The 22,692-nt window shown below is 39.3% G+C and overlaps 1 protein-coding gene and 1 non-coding gene across 2 annotated transcripts in view; one reads left to right on the top strand and one right to left on the bottom strand.

The window, feature by feature from the left end:
* Nucleotides 1-22,692, bottom strand: part of spen (spen family transcriptional repressor split ends) — a 170,149-nt gene that overhangs the window by 76,704 nt on the left and 70,753 nt on the right. The window lies entirely within an intron of this gene.
* Nucleotides 18,555-18,626, top strand: TRNAA-GGC (transfer RNA alanine (anticodon GGC)). The gene has a single exon. It is a non-coding gene; the product is annotated as a tRNA-Ala (tRNA).

Genomic DNA, 22,692 nt, shown 5'->3' on the forward strand with positions numbered 1-22,692 from the left:
TAGATACAGTTCATATTTTTCAAATGAAACGTGGAATGCCGCAATTTTTGCGACATGTGTAATTTTCTCAATCCCGAAAAGCTTAAGAATGTTAATGGATAATAACGTTGTTACCCAAAATTCATAGATCGAATCGAGAAACAAGGCCTAGTTAAGAGCGACACCGAGCTACTTCCATCATTAAATTACGAAACCCTAGCAGCGGGAGTTGCTTATTACGGTGGAGAGTTGCAAGAAGAAGGTAAATTTGCGTTCGTGACGTAGTGTGATCAGGACTAGTCGAAACTGACGAATAGCGAAGTTCTATCTTTAATCAGCATCGAATTATCATGCATAGTGCGAAATTTTCAATAACTATACGGTGGAGGTTGAGTAAAAGACAAAAGACACTGACGTGACGAGACAAATCACGTCAGGTCAGTGTATCGTATAAAAACGTTACATGTGCAATGAACCTTCATTTATAATAAAAAAAAAAAAAAAAAAGAAAAAAAAATTCTGTTCAAGGGTAGAAGAATTTTACCAACAGATTTGCTGTGTGATGTGAGAATGTTTCACATTTAAAATTTATAGCTACATTCTTCATTCGGGCATTGACGAAAGTGCAAAAAAAAGTAATTTCAAACAGCTTGAGATTACTCGGAGCTGAAGCCTCTGACAAACTCCTGGAACTGAGAAATCCCTAGCTGCGGTCTTTAAGAGAGTATGATTTTCGTATCTAACGTATATCTATTACAGAAGCTCTGAGGAAAGCTAACGATGTGATAAAACATTTGCGGGCTATGCGAGCCTTTACAAATAGGTAGGATGTACTAATTGGATGTACGGTATCAACAAATCGAAGAATATCCATCACATAAGTTGCATATAATTCTACTGAACTGCAGTGCTGTCGAACCTCACCGTCGCCACAGTGATGGTCGACTGAAGTTGGTTTCCTGTGGTTCCCAACTTCGAAACGCGAATGCGACCCGATGTTCTCGTTAAAAAGTCTCGCCACAGAGAGCAACAGGCCTACAACGGCACAAATATTCGATTACAATTCATTCACAATTTAAAATATACATTGGCATCACAGAAAATTCCCACACATCACTACGTACGCACCCAGACTTAGGTATACACACATGCACATTTCCAGCACAACTCAATCGGTAGTAAATTGCCCACGGCGATAGACTGAATTTGCGCTCCGTTTGAAAGAAAAAAGGAAAGAAAGTGCTATCAAAACCATGACACCCTCCCCCCTCCCGCATTCTACAGCAGGGATCCTAGGCTGGGATCTTTCGAGGGTCCCCCTCTATAGTGTATTTATAACGTGAAAAAACAAAAAATGCTAAGAATCGTCCCGAGAACTGTCAGCTCCACTCTGGTGGGGGGGGGGGGGGCGGCATGTGATCGAAACATGCCACACTTGATTAAACCCAACTCAAACTTCTCCCCATGTCTCAAAAGGTAACGGAGCTTGAATTCCACAAATGAATAAATGTGACAAATTGCTATCGTTTAACAAGCGACTGCTTCAGAGCAGTTGGATAATTTTCTTTGACTAACTGTAATGAGGATATAACTATTCTTATGCACGTCCACCTTTGAATCTCGAATTTATAATTGCCTTCAAAAATACTATACGCGACGACCTTCTAGCCGTAAAAATTTGACTGGCGACACAATCGACGAGCGTAATACGTATTGCGTCATCACGAAAATGTGGGAAAACCCTGCGGCTGACCTTATCTACCACTACCATTACGTTACAGAAGAACTCAATGAATTATTCCTTCAGATATGGTTTTTCGTGTTTGTGTGCCTTGATAAAATTCCACCTGATATCCAATAAAGAAGAGTAGAAACTTCTCAAGTCCTCCAAAGTTAGAATGAAAATGCAATCAATAGTTTATACATACAAGGAAGCAAAAACCATCCGTAAAACGCCACTTCATGCATATATTAGATATAAATAATACACACGCTACTTATTTTTTACTTATACAAATGGACGTAAATTGTTATATGTGTCCCGTTCGTGAACGAACAGCGTAAGCTCTCGACCTTGAAAAAAAAAAAAGTTGAGTTGAAAAATAAAAACATTAAAAACATCTCTCAAAAACCGGTCGAATATTTTGGAATCGCTTCTCGCAAAATAAGTTTTTTTTTTTTCTTTCTTTTTTTCGAATGGCATCATGAGGAGAGAAGTTACTCCCGATAACAATCCTCACAGAAATGACCTCGAAAACTACCGCTTGGGACAGCCGATGTGTTCGTTCATACTTCCTGGTTTTTTTTTTTAAAGATAAAAGATAGAAATTGAAGAAAAAAGAAAAATGGAAATTCAAAGCAAAGCTCTATTGCAAGCCAAAAAGAAGAGAGACAGGTTGCCTCATATAAAGATATGTATATTGCCTTTTATGGTTCCTCAATCATTAGATGATTGCATAAGTGACCGCAACACTCGAGAAGAAAATAAAATGCAATAACAAGTTCACAGCAGCAGCTGCGAATATAAGTTGTATACGTGTTCAATACAGTATTTTATAGTTTCTATTGGAATACTGATATGTTTCAAATAAACGAAAAATAAAAGTTACGAATGAGAAAATTTAAGAAAAATTCGCATAGAGAGAAAAAAAGATTAAAAAAAAAAACAAACAAAAAACTAGTCTCAAAACGCGCCAATAATACGATAAAATCAAATTATTCTTGATTACAGCGATCAAATAATGAATACCAAAATGAACAGCCATACACTGAATGAGATTAATTCGTTCTTGTCTGTGAAAATTATTTATTTCCAAGCAAAGTTTCTCTTATGAAATATATAATCACAATAGGAAACATTTAATGCCTAGCAGAAGCCTTTCTCTAAAAGCTTTAAAAAAAGAGCCTTGTCGGGCTAGCAAATAGGAATTAATGGAAATAAGTTCCATACTCTCATAGTTTTTCATACTCGTATTGAAATTACTTTTATTCTGCATAGTTCTGGTTAATTTCGATTAATATACCAGCGCAAATAGTCTGGTTCTCAAAGTGAGCGTCGCGGCGTGAGCGTCTTGGATTGTGTTGATCATTTTCGTCGCACAACGGTCATTTTCTGCACACGAGGGCTAATTAGACCGGACCTACAATTTATTGCCGATTCCGAACGGCAGGCTTGTTTTTTATACTCGTCGAGAGGTTGGTGCGCTAACCCCTCGATGGGGGACTCCCTGCGGCAGCAATTTTTTCTGCGGTCATGTCGCCGTTTCTGTTGTACCCGTGTCAGAAAAGTTTTCTGACAAGGACGAACCAAGTATCGAACTCGCGACACCCCTAAACATTCTTTGGTACTTTATGCGAGTATTTTATCGACCTGGGCTAACGCGCCCTCTTGATTGTATGTTTTGAAGTAATTCTTTTATGAAGTGAAATATCTAAATCACACATGCACCACCATTCATCACTAAATCACACATGTACCTCGTCCATGTTCCTTTGCAGAACTTCTAACGAATGGGTACATGTTGGAGTGTGCATGTAAGTGTTGTGAACCTCATGTAAAGTTGTTTCTCCGTAATGCTTGTTATGTGCAGTGCATCATCAATCTTTTTCATCTCAACGATCAATTTTTATAACTATAAGTGAAGTGTGGTGATTAATTGTACTGTTGTAGGACTAGTGTGCAATATGTCGCCGTCAACCTTGACACTAAAAATCCCCGAGCTTTCGTGTATCAAAGACCTTTCTTCGTATGATTCAAGCGAATACTATTTACCTGAAACTTGCATGTTTTGACAATCATAACATGAGATACTGAACTTCGTGAATCTTTGTTATGGGATAGTTTATTTAGTATCAAAATTGGTAGAACGCTGCACATCGGTAGACGGTATTGACGTAGCTATCAATTCAATGCCATCAACTAATACTAAACCGAAATCCAAAAAGTATGTACAATGGAAAAAGTAAACGTGAAAATACACAATATCAGCATACGATCGATCTCTAGAACCCTAGGCCAGGCACTGATCCAGAAGGTGGGTGATCATCCCTCCCGAATTATATGGAAAAATTGGGCTGTGTAAAATACGGGATGGTCCAACGAACCTACACAATAAATCACCACTCCTGACGCATCACCCTGGGTCCGTGCCTACCCTGGGCACGGAGTCATTCAGCCAGCTTTTCTCCAGGGCATATGGCCCTGGAGCTTCCTTCTTGTAGAGCGGAGGGGGGGGGGGTTATGCATAGTCGTATAAACATCGTGGGTGACCAGGCAAAGTGATGTTCTGGGCCCCCCCCCACACATGTGGATCCCCTATGAATATGAAGCCCCCCCCCCCCTCACGGACAAACCCAAACGCGCCCATAGGTTAAATGGCCCTGGTTCTATGGACAGCTCTGCTGGATCCTGAAAAATCATTTCCCCCCCCCCCCCCAATGTTTCACTTGAAAGCTTTATTTCTTCACAGCTCTCTATGCATGCCACCTTCATGACTTGTCATGGCTCCCTTCCCATCTGATTTTCACCCGTGCCCCCCGCCCCCAGAATATCCCAGGACCACAAGGGGGGTTTTATGTCCCCAGGTTCAGAAATTGCTGGGGGTCAAAATGGCACCATGACGCCAGTTACAGGTTAATGTACAAAATAAAAATTCACACACACACACACACAAAATGAGACGAACAAGTCCGGCGCGCACGCGAATACGAAGATTACTCACTCTTCAATCGTTCGTCCCTTCAATGCAGGTCAAATTTTCATTCAAAATTTCGTGGCTTTTGAGGAAATTCACAGCCTTAAAAGCACTAATGAGAATTGTTTCACGCTGACTGAACCAACATAGTACGATTCCAATAAGAAAATTAAAAATATATATATGCACAGGGTGAATCCGACCTATTCCGTCAAAAGCGAAAGGGAGGGGGGGTGATAGACGAGTCCAAGTGAATCATGAGACATCCCCACCAACCCTGTCCTACCTCAAACCGTTTTCGAGTTACGGTGGATAATCGATTATGGGAAAAAAAAAAAAGAAAATGCGTCGTCTGAAAAAAAAAAAAACAGAATTAGTAGTCAACACCACCTATAGAACAAGGCCTCCGCACGAAGCTCGTCACGTCACTGAAGGCGGCCATTTCACCTATCGCCATTAGATATATGAGGACGACGCACGCAATATCTTTACCTTTTTTTGCAGTATATCCAATAACAATAGGAGAAACGGCCTTCTTCATTGACGTCACAAGCTTTGTACGGAGGCCTTGATCTATAGGTGGTGTTGAATTAGTGAAGTTTCTGAAAGACATAAGCAAACTAAACACACATTTAAAAAGCAGAAAAAATGCTAAAAGGTAACACCAATTTCATCGAAATATCTGGTTTTAATGGCGAGCTACACACACACAAGCGCTGAAAGATTGGCTAAGTTCAAAATCGAATTGTCGCCAAAATTTTTAATCGCCAATTATGCAAACACCCTTTCTAGCTACAGTCAGTCAAATTCGCCAAAAACTTTTTGATTCCACCAGCTTCCAAAAAAGCTTGCAATAAACCACATCGGTTTTCTGGTTCAAGAGAAATTTAGTCTTTTGTTGAAAATACATCACTGAAATCCGCGTTTATCGAAGTGGATATTCGACGAAAATTATTAATTGGCGGTTACAGATTATGGCGACATAGGATTTCTTCTGCAAAATCAAATTACGGTGACGCTACCTCTATCTACAGGATATACGTATTTAATGGCGAGCTACAAGCGCTGAGAGATCAGTGAAGTGAAAAATCGAATTGTCGCCAAAACCTACTAAAATTACTTAGAAAAACGCCGATTTCAGTGATGTATTGCAAACAAACGACTAAATTTCTCATGAACTAAATGACCAATTTGGTTTATTCTAGGCTCTTTCAAAAGCTGGTAGAATGGACAAATTTTTTGGCAAATTTGACCGACTGTAACTAGAAAAGTGTTTGCGGAATTGGCAATTAAAAAGTTTGGCGACAATTCGATTTTGAACTTCGCTAATTTTTTAGCGCCTGCAGCTCCCCATTAACTCCAGATATTTCAATAAAACTGGTGTACTTCCCTCCCCCCCCCCCCCGATCGATTATCCACCATAACTCGAAAACGATAAGAGATAGGACAGGGTTTATAGGTTGTTTCATGATCCACTTGGGCTCGTCTATCACACCCTTTCGTTTGGCAGAATAGGTCGGATTCACCCTGTATATATTCGATGAATTTTTTTTTTTTTTATCTTATCGACTTTATCTTTGAGTCTACGACTTAGCTGGGGTTTAACTGCTTGGAAACCGATCCAGGTGACTTCATTCTGCACCGTTATCTGGCCACTATCCGGTGACAAACAATTATCTTATCGTGTTAGATAGCACAGTACACAAGATATTTTACTTATGGCTGATCTTTATATTTCATAATACGCACACGTTATCTTTCCGGACTCTTCGATTTCAATAGTAATAAACACCCGCAATTTCTAGAAACATCAGCAAACTACTGACGCTAACACAGATGTTCCCACCACAAAGCACAACCAAGAGTGAATGAGAAAAGTACGAAATTTGAAAGTGTAGTCGTAAAATCAGAGAAACGAATCACAAGTTTCTATCCAAAACTTGAATTCCTATGCATTTTCAAATCGGCTGATGTATTCCTACACTATGCCAAACTAAAAAATCCACCGGATTAAAAAGAAACCAAAATACTGGAACGTATATATAAAGATTACATGTGTGTTTGGGGGGGGGGGGGAGCGCAAAAACACTTGAAACGGAAGACATACGTTTTTACGAGCAAGCAAAAGATTGCTTGAAGGGTAAAGTGGTCGACCATAAAATATTCACATGAAATGGAACTCCCATCATATATATGCGTCTATTTCCAATGCGAATCTGTTCTCCTCTGCCTTGCCCGTCAACATAATTTCAGCCTAGAAATCCAGGGAGTATAACAGCAAGGGGAGGAATTGCACAATATCCCCGACTCTCGTTGGCTGAACAGCGATTACCGTCCCTTGCATTCCCGAGGTTCACTAGAGGCTTTCTTCAGCGAGAGAGCTGTGCTATTGCAGTAAAAAAAAAAAATTTCGCCTACACTCTTTTCCTCCCTCAACACAAAAAACCTATGAAACTGATGAGATTCCCAAAAGAGTACGCGCGTGGGTGGAGGATTCACGAAAAAGAACAATAATGCAATGGCGCTACTTGGGCTGGAAATACTAAAGAATAAATAAAAGGTTTATGAAAAGAGAAGGGGAGAGCACTATAAGCACAAATAAAAGCATTCCTTCACTCATAATAAAAGAACATCTACCTGGAGGCAGTGAGTGTATTCCCATAATAATGGTAGAGAGCGTCTTCCCCCAACCTACTTCAAGCTCCACAAGAAAACAATAAAAGGAAGAATTTCGTGGGACAGGTGTTCAATCCAAAAAAGATTGCCTACTCCTTTCTGAGAAGTAGGACAAAAACTTTCAACGGACCCAATATCCCATGCCAGCTATAAGGCCCCCTACACACGCTTTGCAGTGTAGGAAGACCTGAGCGGCATTTTTTGACCCGAATAGGCGACCAGAATGGAACGGCTTCTCAATTCGGCGCTGCCGTTTCGCATACATACGCTTGCTTAGTTATACCTGCACAGGTTAAACCTGCTACCATATATAGAAATACCTGTGCAGATATAACTGAGCGTGTATGCACCGAATGAAGCCGTTTCCTTCTGGTCGCCTGTTCAAGTCAAAAAATACTGCGCAGGTCTTTCTACAAACGCTCAGTTATACCTGCACAAGTCAGACCTCCTAGCGTATACAAAACTATAAGTATCAAGAATTATTCGAGTTTTCGTATCCTGTCCGACATGATATCAAACTCCACATTAGTACACTGATCAAGAAGTCAAGGACTCTTTGAGTCAAAGCAAGTATTCGCATTGCAAATGAAACACGAGCTGGACATAGTGTGAAGTTACATCATGCACGACTCATCTGTGTGATTCAATCTAATTTTCTGATGAGCTGGACCGCAATGAGAAAAACATTTTCTTTCTTAAAAAAAAAATAGTATAGAATGGCGTCTTATATTTTTCTACACTGAACATAAGTTTCAATGGATGCATTTCCTTTTTGTCCTCTCGTTGGCTTTTCTATACAATGTCAAAAAAAATGAAAACAGTCCAGAACAAATTCAATCCATCGTCTTCATATCAAATGCGTCTATCCCTACACGCTCTTGAGGTTCGCTCACCCAATTAAGAAAAAAAAACCCCGATTTATCAATGAACAAGTTGCAAGCAGAAATGCAAACGGATGAGAGATGATGTACCACCATTTCAGGTCTAACCTCGAATGCTACGAGATGCAATTCATGAAATAGTACGGTAGAGTCTAACTAATCCGAGGTGAACGGGATCGAGATTACCTGGGATTAATGAAAACTTCGATTATCCGAAAGTAACAGAAAACGACTTCTTGAATTTTGGCGTTGGTAGCTACTCCTACTTGTTTTGTCCTTTATTCGTTATACAACTGCCAATAAACACTGCATAAAAGCAGCTGAGAGGTACTCTAGGTCGGAGGGCACGATATGATTATTATATTTTTTATATTGAACATCTAAATGAATTTAATATAAAAGAACCAGGAGAAAATTCTGGCTTGGAAATCCCAAGTCTAGCGATAAACACTTCTTTTTAACTGGAATTATTCGCGCTCACGGGGAAAATGAAACAAAACTTGTTCTTGGCAAAGAAGAAAGAGGTTTTGAAAAGAAATTTTAAAAATTCCAGCACCTATCCAGAACTTCGAAGTTTCGAGACTACTTTAGTCTCGAATTTTTGAGGTAAATGCAGCGCTGTTCGATTTTCCCTCCAGGTCTTCAAATGACCAACTGTAACCAAAAAGCAAGTATTATTTAAATGCAATGAAAATGCATGGTGTAAAATAACCTCATCTTTTCAAATCTATATTGAATCGCCTATTAGTGAAATGTGAGGACTAGAAATTAATGTGTTTGAGAGATAAAAGAAAATACAGTCGATCCCGCTCATGACGCTCCCTGTTAAAACGTTTCTCTGCTTAGTACAGATTATTTCTGTGGTACCAACTTCAACTAATTCTCATTAAGATTTCCCGTTTAAAGTTGCCAGTTATGGTGTTCTGAGTTAGTATCAAAATAACTTAATATAAAATATTTAGGGTGTTTTTACAACCTCACGGTAGCATTACAGTGTTCGACACAAAACGAATAGGTCACGGGATATTATTCACGAATGCAAAATATGCATTTCAAGCTTCGTGACGGGCCCTATTCTATAATATTCATTTAATCAACGATAGAAACTCTCGCCCCGCCATCACATACCACGTTCAGATCCGAAGGAAAAAAAATTCCTTACGATGGAAAACACCAGACATTCATTTTGCTTCATATATTGCAAGAAATATTTGAAAAAACAAACCACCGTTATATATCGGTGAAAAATTCCCCCACGCACACCCCCCACTAATCTGTTGTTTTTCAGATAGGGGAAGTCAGTCATGATCACAGACGCAGCCAGCTAGATTTTGATCTTTCCTTCCGAGAAACAGCTGCGAAGTTAGAAATAATAAAAAATAATAAACTGATACCGTGCTTGTGAGGACGAACCATCACACACACAAACTCTCAACAAACAAAAGATTCCCTTCATTACCAGTCCAGTAGAGCAGGCGCATACACTACACACGTGTATGTGCAGCAATTTCTTTATTTTTATTTTTAAAAACTTGGAAAATCTTACAAGGCTCTTTTGGCAACACCACTCATGGATATACGTGGTAAACATTTTTCTTCTTTACGCCATGATCCCTACTTCGACCCCTACCTTGTTTTTTTTATTTTATTATTATTACTACTATACTTATTATAATGGGAAAAGAAGTCTGTGTTCGCACGAATGATCACAATCTCTCGCGAATCCAACATGTGGAGCAAGGAACCGGTTCCACAGGAAGGAAGAGAAAGAAAAAAGAAAGAAAGAAGGGGAGGAACCAGTTCTCCCGGTGGTCGTGGCCTGAATGTCAATGGCCCTAGCGTCCCCGCGGACTGCACCATTTCTCCTCGGAGGTGGGGAGAACAAGTTAACGAACGAGGAATGCGCTTGAACCAGAAAGTCACAGAGCCAACACAGAAAATGCCATGCAACTCGATTCTTTCTCCATTCCGTTGGTGATTTAGGACCATGCGAGCTGTTTATCTCCATCGTTACTAGATTAACGCAGAAAAAACACCACAGTTGCGTTGACAAACTGACGTGAATCGTATTACTACTTGCCACGTGTTCGAATACTGTCGACTAAACTAGTGGTTTTCAAAAAGTATACCGCGAAGTACGTTCCAGAACAAAGCGGAAATTGGAATGAAAAAAAACCGAAAATTCATATACGCTACCGAAATCGCCAGTGACTATTGGATAACTGCCGATTGAAAAACAACTGCAATAAAACGACTTTTCAATGAACACAGCTCTACATCGAATCCTCGGGAAATTTTTAGAAACTATCTTCATTTGACACATCTCATCCGTAAAACGAATTTATAAAAGGCTATTTTTGATTGTACGGCCTGCCAATAAGTTACGCTTTTCCACTTGTTCGTTTCCAGGCACTTGGCTTTTCGGTTTTAAAGAGATGCAGGAACCAATACCGTATCTAGCATCAGAAATGAGAGTTATACTGTAAAGTACGTTTAATCGTTAAACATGAACGGAATGATTGAGAAATTGATTTACAAGCTGGCGATACCAAATCACGAAAATTACACAAAAGCATGGGATGCGAAGCAATCTCAAGAGGATGGTGGTTTTGTGTTCAGGATTGCAGAATATTCGATCCGACCGATGATAACCCGTGAAAGAACTTTCGAAATATAATTCTGCACCACCTTCGTTAAAAAAACAGCGAGCACAACTTCTATGGAATTATTAGAACACGAAGAAATTTGAAATTTTCCTATTCGATTGTAAATATCCTGGATAATTTTTGGAGAAAGAAAAATGCAATTAAGATTGTATGAAAAAAAAATAGCTCCCTGCACGGAGAATGTGAATTCTCGTGTCTTTACTGCCCAAACTATCAACGAATGAACGAACGGACACGTTCTTTGATTGGGAAATATAAGTTTCATCTAGCATTGAAAAATCACCTCTGTAACAGAGGAAATGCTCTCAACACAGGAGGGGAGGAATAATAATACGTTACAAAAGGGATGCCATAAGCAAACATACAACACACACTTGAATAAATCCAGGAACAAGTCATGCATTTCCCTTCAACTCTCGCTTCAAACTGGCATACAATGCAATACAATACACTGGCTTTTATTATTATTGTAAAAAGATATAATGACTTCCGGGTCTTAAGGGGCTCACAGGATATTTCAGATACAAATAGCTACAGGAAGCCCGAACACAAAAGCAGCGTGACGTACGCTTCGCATCCAGGCCTGACCATTCTAACGACTTTCAGAGAAGTATAAAAATCAACAATTATGTGATGTAACCGAGCTGTTTTTTCCCCAGTTTGGCCTATTCTCAAAATATCGGAGTAGCATCCGCACATAGAATGACATGGATACGCTGAGGATTACCCGCTTTTAAGTTTTTTTTTTTTAAATACGTTCACTACCTCAGTGTCAAAATTTCTAAACAAGTTTTCGGCCTTTAACACTGCCAGAGAGATTAGATGCAATTCCGTGCGGGCTATTGATAATTCATTTGTACCAAGTTCGCAACAAATTACTTCTCTACTAAATACACGAGGTATTGCTCAGCGTAAACAGTAGCGGATTCAACGGCGGGCGGCCTGACTTCTAACGGGCCCCGAAAAACCCAAACTTCACACTTATTTGCTGTTAAGGGGCCCGATATTTTCTTTTGCGCCCGCGGTCTCGATCGACTTTATTCCGCCACTGAGCGCAAATGATAGATTGGAATGGCTTACGATTTATATATGCATATATTGATCCATGCAACTCAGAATATAGCCCTCATACTTGTAGCTGGGCTGATCCCGTTAATTTCTAAGAAAATTCTGAATACAGTGGAATCCCGCTTATAACGTTTTCCAAAAAACCGTCATGAAAAACGTTGTAAGAGGGAAAGCCCTTTAGATAGGAAATCTTAATGGGAATTACTTAGAGTTGAGACCACGAGTCGTACTAAGCGGAAACGTTATAAACGGAATTGACTAATTTTCCAGAGAATTCCGAAACAGACAACACAAATTCTATCACTCTTTCTACATACCTAATATTGCAGATACGCTCGAAGATAATTTCTTTCTTTCTTTCTTAACGAAACTTAAAATTTTGTAAAACATTTAAAATAGATAGGATATTCACTGCAGGGAATATAGAGGAGCTATACATTCTTACAGGACACCACATCATTATATTGGCATTTTATTCCCTTTTCAATATTGTTTTATAAAATCGGCATCATTGAATAATGATATACACCCTACAGCACAATGTTTTACACCACGGGTGCTCAATCAGTACTCCACGCCCGCTCCTGGACAAATAAAAATAAAGAGGTCTACGAGTCTCCGCTCTAGAAATTATAAACTAAAAAGGACTTCGCGAGTTTGAAAAATGGTAGAGAACCGCTGTTTTTTTACACTGTTCTGCAAGAAGCAGACTCCTAAAACGTTCCGCGGTAAAAAACGTTCTCATACGTGTTCTCATAAAAGTTCCATCATACACTTTTTCTTAAAATTCTTCAATTCTTCCAGATTGTTTTGCAATAGCAGTGATTACTTTCGGATATGCATATCAGTTTAGTTTTCGGCATATTATGCTTTGGGGAATATAAGTGACAACTACGTGTTTATTAGGGGGGGGGGGAAATGATGAACAAACAATAAGTCCAGTGTATTGGAAGCGTATATGTGCACAAACACTGGCAAAATCATGAAATAGAAACTGGTACAAGCATCGCTATTATTAATAAAATTTCTAGAATACGGAGGATCGAACACTCACAATATATTTTTTATATTAGTAACTAAAATTACGATATTATTAATCAGCTTATTCAGTCTTATTGTAACGAGCCCATATACCTACAAGCGAATAAGAAAATTTGCTGTTTGCTCAAACAGCCGTTTCATCCAGGCTTTTTGCAATAAGCAAGATTTTTTTCAATTCACCTAGGTAAAATAAATATACACCAGTTCATCATTATTCAAAAAATATGCCTACAAAGATGCTTCAATTGACTTCATCGGTGTTAATCATTAGCATTTCGTCCTCGTGGAAGAAATTTAAATAAATTGGCTCATATAATACTGTATGCAAAAATAATCCTGAGTGAAATGCGGCCCACGTGCCGAAAAATTTGTCTGTATACAGCCCAAATTTCACAAGACAAATAAAAAAATACTAGAATCGATTGCTTTTGAATGATCCAAATCAGAAATAGAAGTTGACTAATCGAGATCCAATGAAATCAACTTCTACTGCAGTGGAAATTTTGTGCACACACACAAACTTTCAAAATGAACCGAACATACATAACTGCCAGAAATAATTTACAAGAGAAACGGGGCAAACTTTCACTAACGAAACCCGACATATGGAGAAAACCACCACCGGTTAGGATCGATAAGTTTTTTTTCTCTCTCAGGAGGCAAAGTTAGTATCTCCATCATTAGAGGCCATCTCTGGGTACCTACCCTCTCTCCCCTTGCATTGCATTACAGTAGTACATAGCTATTTCATACCCGGCCTTCTTTTCATGACACAGAACTGCAGCGAATCCTGAGAAAGGCGGGACAAAAAAATTCTCTCTCTGCTTTCCCCCCCCCCCAATATTATTTTTTCATGAGGGAAGGAAAAATATAAATAAAAGATCCAAGAAGAAGGCGCATTGAAAAGAGAAGAGGCAAAAGCGCCTTCCATAAAAAGCGAAGGGACGCGACCATTCTAGAAACCGAGGGGTGTCTCGCCGCCAACAGCAACGAAATCGATAGACGAGGCAGCCGAAGCCAGCAGCAGAACGAACCTCTTGGAAAGAGAAAAAAAAAGTTGAGAAAGAAAGGGAAAGAAAATGAATAATAATATTAGAGGGAGAGAAGAAAAAACCAGTCATGGCACCAGCAATGGCTGCTTCACGTCAATGTAGAGGTAGAGCAGTTCCTTTTCTTTCTCCATTTTCGTTCGTCCTCCATTCGCCTCTTCCCCCCTCCCCGCACTTCTCGCTTTGAAAATCGTTCGCAACAGCAGAGTTCTCGGCAACAATAAACGATGGCAGAGTCAGGTGCAATGGCTCCTGCTGCAACGACAGCACCCAGAATAAACGACCAGGGAAAAAATATATATAAAATATTGCAAATGTTTATCGAGCGGCAGACAGACCATGCGTAAGCTTCTTCTTGCATATTGTGATCGATTTGTGTGATTGTGATTCATCGTCCGAAAACACGAAGGATAACACGTCTTGGATGTACCCACTCCTAACACCGGCTGGGTGCGGCTTTGAGAAATGCCTGGATTTTAAAAATTCTCATTCCTCCTTGTTCATCACGCTTCTCGGGTCTGAAATTCGGAATCGCAGTTCGGTCGCCAGATACTTTGATACGGCATCGAATCCTCATGAGAAACCCTATATGCAGTGATACTATTAACATCATAGTGCTAACAGCTCTATGTGCAATGGATGAGTGGATTAATTAGACAATATTTTGAAAGGAAACGATCGTAATCTTCGGCATCAAATCTCTCCCAAAATATCAATATTTCAAGCGCCACATTTTCTACGAAAAAGCCAGAAGCTTTAGGACAGCAGTGGCTGTCCCAGCTTTCAAGACCACAAATCTTACGCATGGCATTAATTTTTATCATTTTCTCATTTCGGGTCACAAGACGTTGGAATTGTAGAATATGTTGAAGGTACCTTGAAATGTACCAAAAGTTTCAATTAAATTAGAATATTTCACCAATTTTTCTTAGAAAAACGCCCCCCCCCACCTCTTCGTAGCGGATATTTTTTTAAACTTCAAGTATTTTGTAGAAAAGTAGTAAGCGTACACGAGCAGATTCCTGCTTCGTGGCAATGGAATGGGACAGCTCCCATGATGTCCAAACTCAGACTATCACTGGCGTAGATCTCCAGCAGAAATTTTACTATTATGTCGTGAGCGTTGTGCATTGGCGTACGCAGGGGGAGGGTGTGTGTGAGGTTCTAAACCCCCCCCCCCCCCCCCAGCCAAGATTATAGTTATTTTGCAGGAAAAAAAGTAAACCCCCAGAAGGAATAAAATCAACCCCCCCCCCGAGAAAAATTCTGCGTCCGTCGTGTATGGCCAACATCGGAGGGAAAGCAGCCACGTGACAATTCGATATAAGCTCATTATTATCAGGGCCGTAACTAGAATTTTTTCCGCCTGGGGCAAACATTATGTTGCCGCACCCTAAAATTTTAAAATTCGGTAATTTTTTAACGGTGTTCTCCACACCTAAAAGTGACCCCTGCTCCCCTCTAGTTCCAGCTCTGGGGCAGCATTATGTCAATTCTTGGATACGACTATAATGGAGTAAATTAATTTGGGAGACTAAATTAGTAGGGAATCTGACAACCTCTCGCGTGCTTGCGGAAGTACCGTCGCGCTCGTGGGTGTAGCACGTGTCCGAGTACCCCAGAGTCGATTCCAAAATCGAAATCTCCCATTTAATAGCAAAAGATGAGTTCTCAAACACTTCCGACACCTATCCCTGAGGATGGATGGATATTAGCTAGTTTAATTTTCAACTGATATCTTCAATTGACAGCGTGCATTGATCTGTTAAACCTTTTTTCGATTACGGGCGTAATATTACGTCCAAACTCCGTGGAATGAATTCAAACAAGAATGAAGTCAAAACACAACTCTGTGCTTTCTTTCTCTTCACCAACGCGAAACTTTATAGCAACCCTATTATCTATGGCAGAATTTTTTCCACACACATAATTTATTTTTCTGCTATATACATGTAGTAGCGAAAGAGAACAAAAAAAAATCCTGTCTTATCTATTACATACTTTTTCCTTTCATATTTCGCCTCCACCCTTCGTTTTTCTAACGTGCTGTCAGGTTAGGAAAGGTTACCATATTTATCGTCGATTGGTTGAATAGAGATTATCTAAATTTCTTGCTAAACGCTTGCACGTGAAGTGGTAAACAAAAGAAGTTTCATTTTTGGAAACATTCGTCCCGGTCTAAAAAATTAAATTCTAATCTGCGGCTGAACCGATGGATGACCTCGAGAACAGGTTTGGGACCCAGGATATACAGAAATCACATAATAGTCATTTTATTATATCAAATAAATTCAAAACAGATTTTGAATCAAACCAAATTCTTCACCTACTAACTAACTAAAGAACTAAACTCAAGAAACTAAATTCACCAGGTTGAGACTTTCAGAAAAGGCAAAAACATCGACGTTTATCTTTATTTCCAGAAGGCTTTCGATCGCGTCAGCATGGTAAATTCTTGAAGCGTTTACGCAAGATTGGAAGCAACTTGTTGCATTGGGTAGAATCGTGGTTAAAAAATGTCACAACGGGTTATGGTGAACGGGTAATTCTGATTGGACAGCTGTCACAAATAGAGTCCTTCAAGGATGTGCCTTTGGCTCCACACTTTTTCACATTTCATCGATAAACTTGATCAGGGTATCTATGGGATTGTTAGCGAATTCACAGATGTGAAGCTAACGGGGGTAGTCGGGAAACAAAGCAATAGGGAGTTGCCCCAAAACCAACTTAAACGGGATTGCAGCATGGGCAAATGAATGATGGTGCATGACGTTTAGCGTTGACACAAGTGCATGGTCGTTCATTCCGGTTCGAATAATCCACGTTTCACTTACGAGTTGAATGGTAACACTATCCCGGATACGTAATTAGTCCCTACATTCTTAGTAACGCAAGAGGCATTAGCACGCCGGTGATTGGTTACTACTAGCAAGAAAGATAACAAAACGTCACGAGGGGCGGAGTTTTTTCTAGCGAAACTGAATTTCGAAGTTTATTAACGAGAAAAATGAAAGCATTTTTTAATGAATCAGTGAATAATAGCAGGGCCCTCCATACAGCTTCACGAGCCGTTATTATTGTCATCTTGACGAACCTGAATCGCATTTGATTGAATCAGAAAAAAAAAATGAAAGCAAAGATGGAAGGATTTAAAAAAAATCTCGGATGGGTTTGAGGGAATCGAACACACAACGTTCGGTACATATGTCCAGTGCTCTAACGATTGCTCCAACTGCAGACGTCGGATTTAAGCACAATTAAGTATAATTATCTGTTGTTAAACGTGTCACCAGAGCAAAAATTTCACTATGACTGACGTAATGGTTAATAACTCATTTCGGCCAATCACAATGCGCTAAATTTTTATAATGTAGCTAGGAATGTAGGGTTGTTTATAAGCATCCCCGATAGACTTGGTTGGAGGAGAAGGGGTGCAGAGATGAGCTACGCATGCTCTTGTTGTCATACAAGGCTTAAGCTATGAAGAAAGACTTGATTTTTTGAATATGTTTACATTGGAAGAACGCAGGTATCGGAGGAATATGATCGAAGTGTTCAAAATTTTCAAAGGGATGGATAGGATAGACCATGAGTTATTAATACACCAATAATGAACTGCTTCTACAAAGGGATACCAGCACAGGCGTACGCAGAATTTTCTCGATGGGGGTGTTTAAATTTTTTTCCTTCTGGGGGTTACGTTTTTTCCTACAAAATAACACTATAACCTCGACTTGAAGGGTAAGCAGGTTGTGGTGTCAGGAGTTTTTTTCTAATAGGGTTGTTAATAAAGGGATTAGCTTACCTCCGGGGGTAGTGAATTCTAACAGTGGGGGAAATCGAGAAGCTATCCATACTTAGAATAAGACAGCAATAAACTTTTTAATATACAGTAATGTTTCCCAAAGTGGGCGATGGAATGGTTCAGGGTGGCGATAGAGGCTACTCATAGAATCTTATGAGTTCACTTGAGTAGGGGGCGATGAGAGGAAAAAATATCAAAAGCAGGGGGCGATGGAATTAAAAGTTTAAGAAACTGATATACAGTGTATTATATATATAGTATGTTTTTTTTCTTTCGAGATAATTAATGCTTTAATACAAATACAAACATATTGGGTTGCTGTATTTTGGTTACATACTTGACATCCATATTTTTATGGGCATTGTTTTTCAACCACCTCGTTGGGCATTTTGTCTGTTGTGGCCTTTGTATTTGTATTAGAGCAGAAAAAAAAAAAACACATACACCTTTTACATTAACAACAACAGGAGGTGACTATACAAGATTCATCGAAAGACTGGTTATTTGTGGAGATGAAGATTACGAGAAAGAAAATTCATCACCGCCCCCACGGGGACTCGAACCCCGGTCTCTCGCTTGCATATGGCCATCTGGTTGGCCTTTGTCATTCACGAGCTATTAGTTGATTGTTGACGCTGTCCATGTACGGTGCCTTTCAACATATATATACGCTCCAAGGTTGAAATATTCTATCTGCTTCCATAGCTTAGATGGTAGAGCATTCGTCCGGCAAGCGAGAGACCGGGGTTCGAGTCCCCGTGGGGGCAGTGATGAATTTTCTTCCTTGTAATCTTCATCTCCACAAATAACCAGTCTTTCGACGAATCTTGTATTGACAAGTGGAGAGGACGTTTCTATATGCAGGAGGTGACTAAATTGAGGCTTTAAGTGGAGGAAAACAGATATTTCAATTTGATGCTTCACTGAATCCACAACACTCAAAATTTCGAAAAGTTAAGCAAAATACTGTTCTAAAAAACGATATCGGAATTGAAGTTCCATTCCCTCAACTCAGTACAGAATAAGTAGTTATGAATGACGTACAGAAATAATCTCTCAAAACTATACTAGGTAGAATAGTATAGGTGGGAAAAATATACACAAACACATATCGGTTGTCCAAACTTACAGCGGCTGATGTACAAAAAACATAAGCGAGTGAGCCAAATGAAATGAGTCGGCAATTGAGCAGTGAATATTAAAATCGAATATCAATATGCGAAAATAATGAAGCCGATTGAAAAAAAACTTTCGGAAAAGGCATGCATTCCAACAATTCATTCCATGTTCGTTTAAAGTCTTATGTAGGTAGAGGAAACAAAATTCCATAATTTGTGAAGGTTGAAAATCCGCATGTATTTCCGTCTATCTCTGGAAAAATTTATCTCACTATGAAATTACAGGATGAACGAATGCAATACTTTGCTCGATTTATAAAAATCCTCCAGTGTGTTTCATGATAAATAGTCATGTTAGAAGTGAAAGGAAAGTTTGAAGAGCTAAGAAAAACACGGCCATTGCAATTTTGCAGCAATTTTTTTTGTCACCAAGGAAGAAAGTTTCGAACCCCTTTTTTTCTTGAATCCAAACATACTTGAAAGTCACGGGAGGTATTAGAGGTCGCGTTGCGTAACAAGGGAGCCAACCAAGTTCTTCGCTTCTTTTGTACGAAGCCCACCTGATCCTGCAGAAGCGGATCCATACATCAGCTCACACACAGACAAATGTATAAATAGTACCTTTTCTTATAAATAAAGAACGGGTGATGGGGGGGGGGGGCATATAAATGACTGTTGATTTTTTTCTCCTTCGTACCGAGTGCAACTAAAGAAATTACCAAGAGTCACTTTCGTACTGGAGCAGCGTTGTTCCGTGGGCCTGGATCAGGGCCGTCATTTAAACTTTTTCCTGGGGGTGGGGGCAAAGAACATGTACTCAAGGTATGCATTATGTGCATATACTGTATATAAAGTACCATTTCTAGTGTATTTTTTAAAGCCGAAGGGGGAGGGCAAACGACCCTCCACAAATGACGAGCTTGGCCTGGATGTTGATTTCTCTACATCCAATTAACATACTTAGGGAAAGACTTTACCCCAGCTTAGTTTCGAGTCGTCTATGAATCACGCTTCTCATTCAAACTTCTACAGCTGGCATCAAAACTCTGTACTGTCAGACCAGACCCTGACTCTGTTCCTTCCGGGATGTAGCCCTTTACCCGTGTGGGTTGGATCATGATGGGGAGGAAAACCAAGTACAGGCACATAAATGAAATAAAAACCTTGCTTTCTCCAAGACTGACACACAGAATAGAATAGAACGTTTCATTCTTAAAAAGGTCTCTTCACGTTTAGCTAAAGTCATTCTTTCGCTTTTGCGGGACTTAGTTCATCATCGAGAAACATAGACTTGGTTGAGCGGTTGCAGAGATTTACTATGCGTGCTTTTATTGGTGCACACGGCTTAGGCTATGAAGGGAAACTTGATTTCTTGAATATATTTACATTGGAAGAACGCAAGTGTAGGAGGGGATATGATCGAAGCGTTTAAATATTTTCAACGGGATGGATATGATGGACCACGAGTTAGTAATACACCGTCGATCAACTGTTCCGACAAGGGAACACCAGCATCGTTTAGTAAGGGGTAATTAAAAGTTGTGGTGTTGCAGTGAGTTTTTCTCTAATAAGGTGCCAATAAATGGAAAAGCTCAACTCCGGAGGTCGTGAATTCGAACGCAATTGACACGTTTAAAAAGTACGATAAACACGTACGGGGATAAATCGAAAAGCTATCCATACTTAGATAAGAGACCAGGACCGTAACTAGAATTTTTTCCGCCCGGAGCAAACATTATTTGGCCACCCTCACACCTTTATAATTATATAATTTTTAACTGTGTTCTTTGTTCCCCCCTAAAACTGCCGTCCCCTAAATTTTGCCACCCGGGGCTGTTGCCCCCAACCCTCCTCTAGTTACGGCCCTGTAAGAGAGACACTTTTGAAATTCCAGACCTATTATAACTTATTCAATATAATTGTATCCCCTACAATAGAGCCAAAGACCGTGCCATCCGGCACTGCGTTACAGCAACAACAAACCGACCATGCCCCCCCCCCCCCCAGAAAGAACCTCACTTGTAACAAATCCAAATTGAAAAATGTGCGAAAATTCCCAAATGAACCAATCCTTTTTCAATGTAAACCCGGAAGACATCGAGAATATTCACGGTTGATAACAAAAATTATACGAAAAGAAAAAAATGCTTGGCGAGAGAAGATAACAAAACACAATGGGTGAAAGAAAAAAATTATCTGCGATTGAAAATGAAATTTAAAAAAGAAAGAAAAGATAGTATGGAGAGACTAAAATGCGCTTCTTCTATTGGCTACCGCTAAGATATCCTTATCCTTCGAGAAGAATTTAACACTATCGAAACGAAAAATACTAGATAAATCGAAAAATAAAATTGAATGTTCTTTTCCCCCATCACACCATTTCCTGATAACGTTATTTTTCTGAATCATGACTAGTTTCTCATATAGAAAACCGGCTCCAATCCACTCGAGGTACAATTATTCAAATGAAGCTCCCCATTCCTTCAACCGACGCTTAAAAAAATATGCACACAGTATTATGTTACTCTATTTTCTAGTTCTTCCATTCAAACTTATCTTTTCATACGTATATTGCATACATTTTCATGTATTATTCATTTCCCCCCTTTTCTCCACCAATCAATGGGTCCTTCTGTCATTTAACCTTTTACCGGCCGACTTCAGATTCCAATTGATTTACATCATTTTTTTTGTTAATTTCTGATTTTTTAGTTGAGATATCAATAGAGAAATTGAAGAAAAAAAAAAATTCCCTATGCGTTTTCTTGAATGTTCCCAATTGGGAACATTGGCCGGATGTGACTAAACATATTTTTCGCAGTGAAGCCATCTTTACAGGATGATACAAAATTCGTCATCATTTAATTAATTTATTTAAAAAATTAAAGAAAACATATAGAAGTTTGAAAAAATGATGGAAATATATTTCTCTCGAATACTCAAAATGTATGTATATCTGGATTATAATAAAGAACTTGAGAGCTGAAATGCTAGTCTAAAATTTACAAAAGAATACATACATACGGGTTTACGTATATATATTTTTGAATTAATCGAAAGTATGTTCCCAATTGGGAACATTGGCCGTTAAAAGGTTAACTTAACGACACTAAATTCAGTTTTACTTTCTGGAAAAATTCCTTTTCAGTTATAACGTGAGTTATAATTAAGACGTACAAAATAAGGTGCCACCGCCTGATTTTGTGATTTTCTTTAATTGCCTTTTCTGAATCACGATTGGTTTCTCATATAGAAAACCGGCTCCAATCCACTCGAGGTACAATTATTCACATTACATTTACACCAATATACGTGAACAAAAACATTTGAAGGACATGCATTTGTTTGTAGTAAAATTACGATGGACTGAAAATTCAATCGAACAAAAATTGAAAAAGAAAAGCTACCGTGCAGGCCCGTTGCCAGAAATTTCGTTCGGAGGGGGGAAACACTTTCATTTCTGGAGGGGACCAAAAAGATACAATAGATTTGGCAGTCATTTTCTCACATTTCGGGGCGGGGGGCAGACCCCCCCAAAAGTTCCCTCCCCGCTACCGTGCATATTATTTTCACCAAACTGTATGCAAATTACTTTCTTGGTGCGACGTCATTAGTTTCCAGAGAAAAGCAGGGCTTGATAAGCTCCATTTGCCAGGCCCCCAAGACGATTAGAAAATCTGTATTAGCACCTAAAAAAAATTCTGTATATAACTGC

The sequence above is a fragment of the Pholcus phalangioides genome, unplaced genomic scaffold, assembly GCF_987345545.1.
Source record: "Pholcus phalangioides strain wild (caught in Gottingen) unplaced genomic scaffold, Ppha-v1.0 ptg000024l_1, whole genome shotgun sequence".
In the NCBI taxonomy this organism is placed as follows: domain Eukaryota; kingdom Metazoa; phylum Arthropoda; class Arachnida; order Araneae; family Pholcidae; genus Pholcus; species Pholcus phalangioides.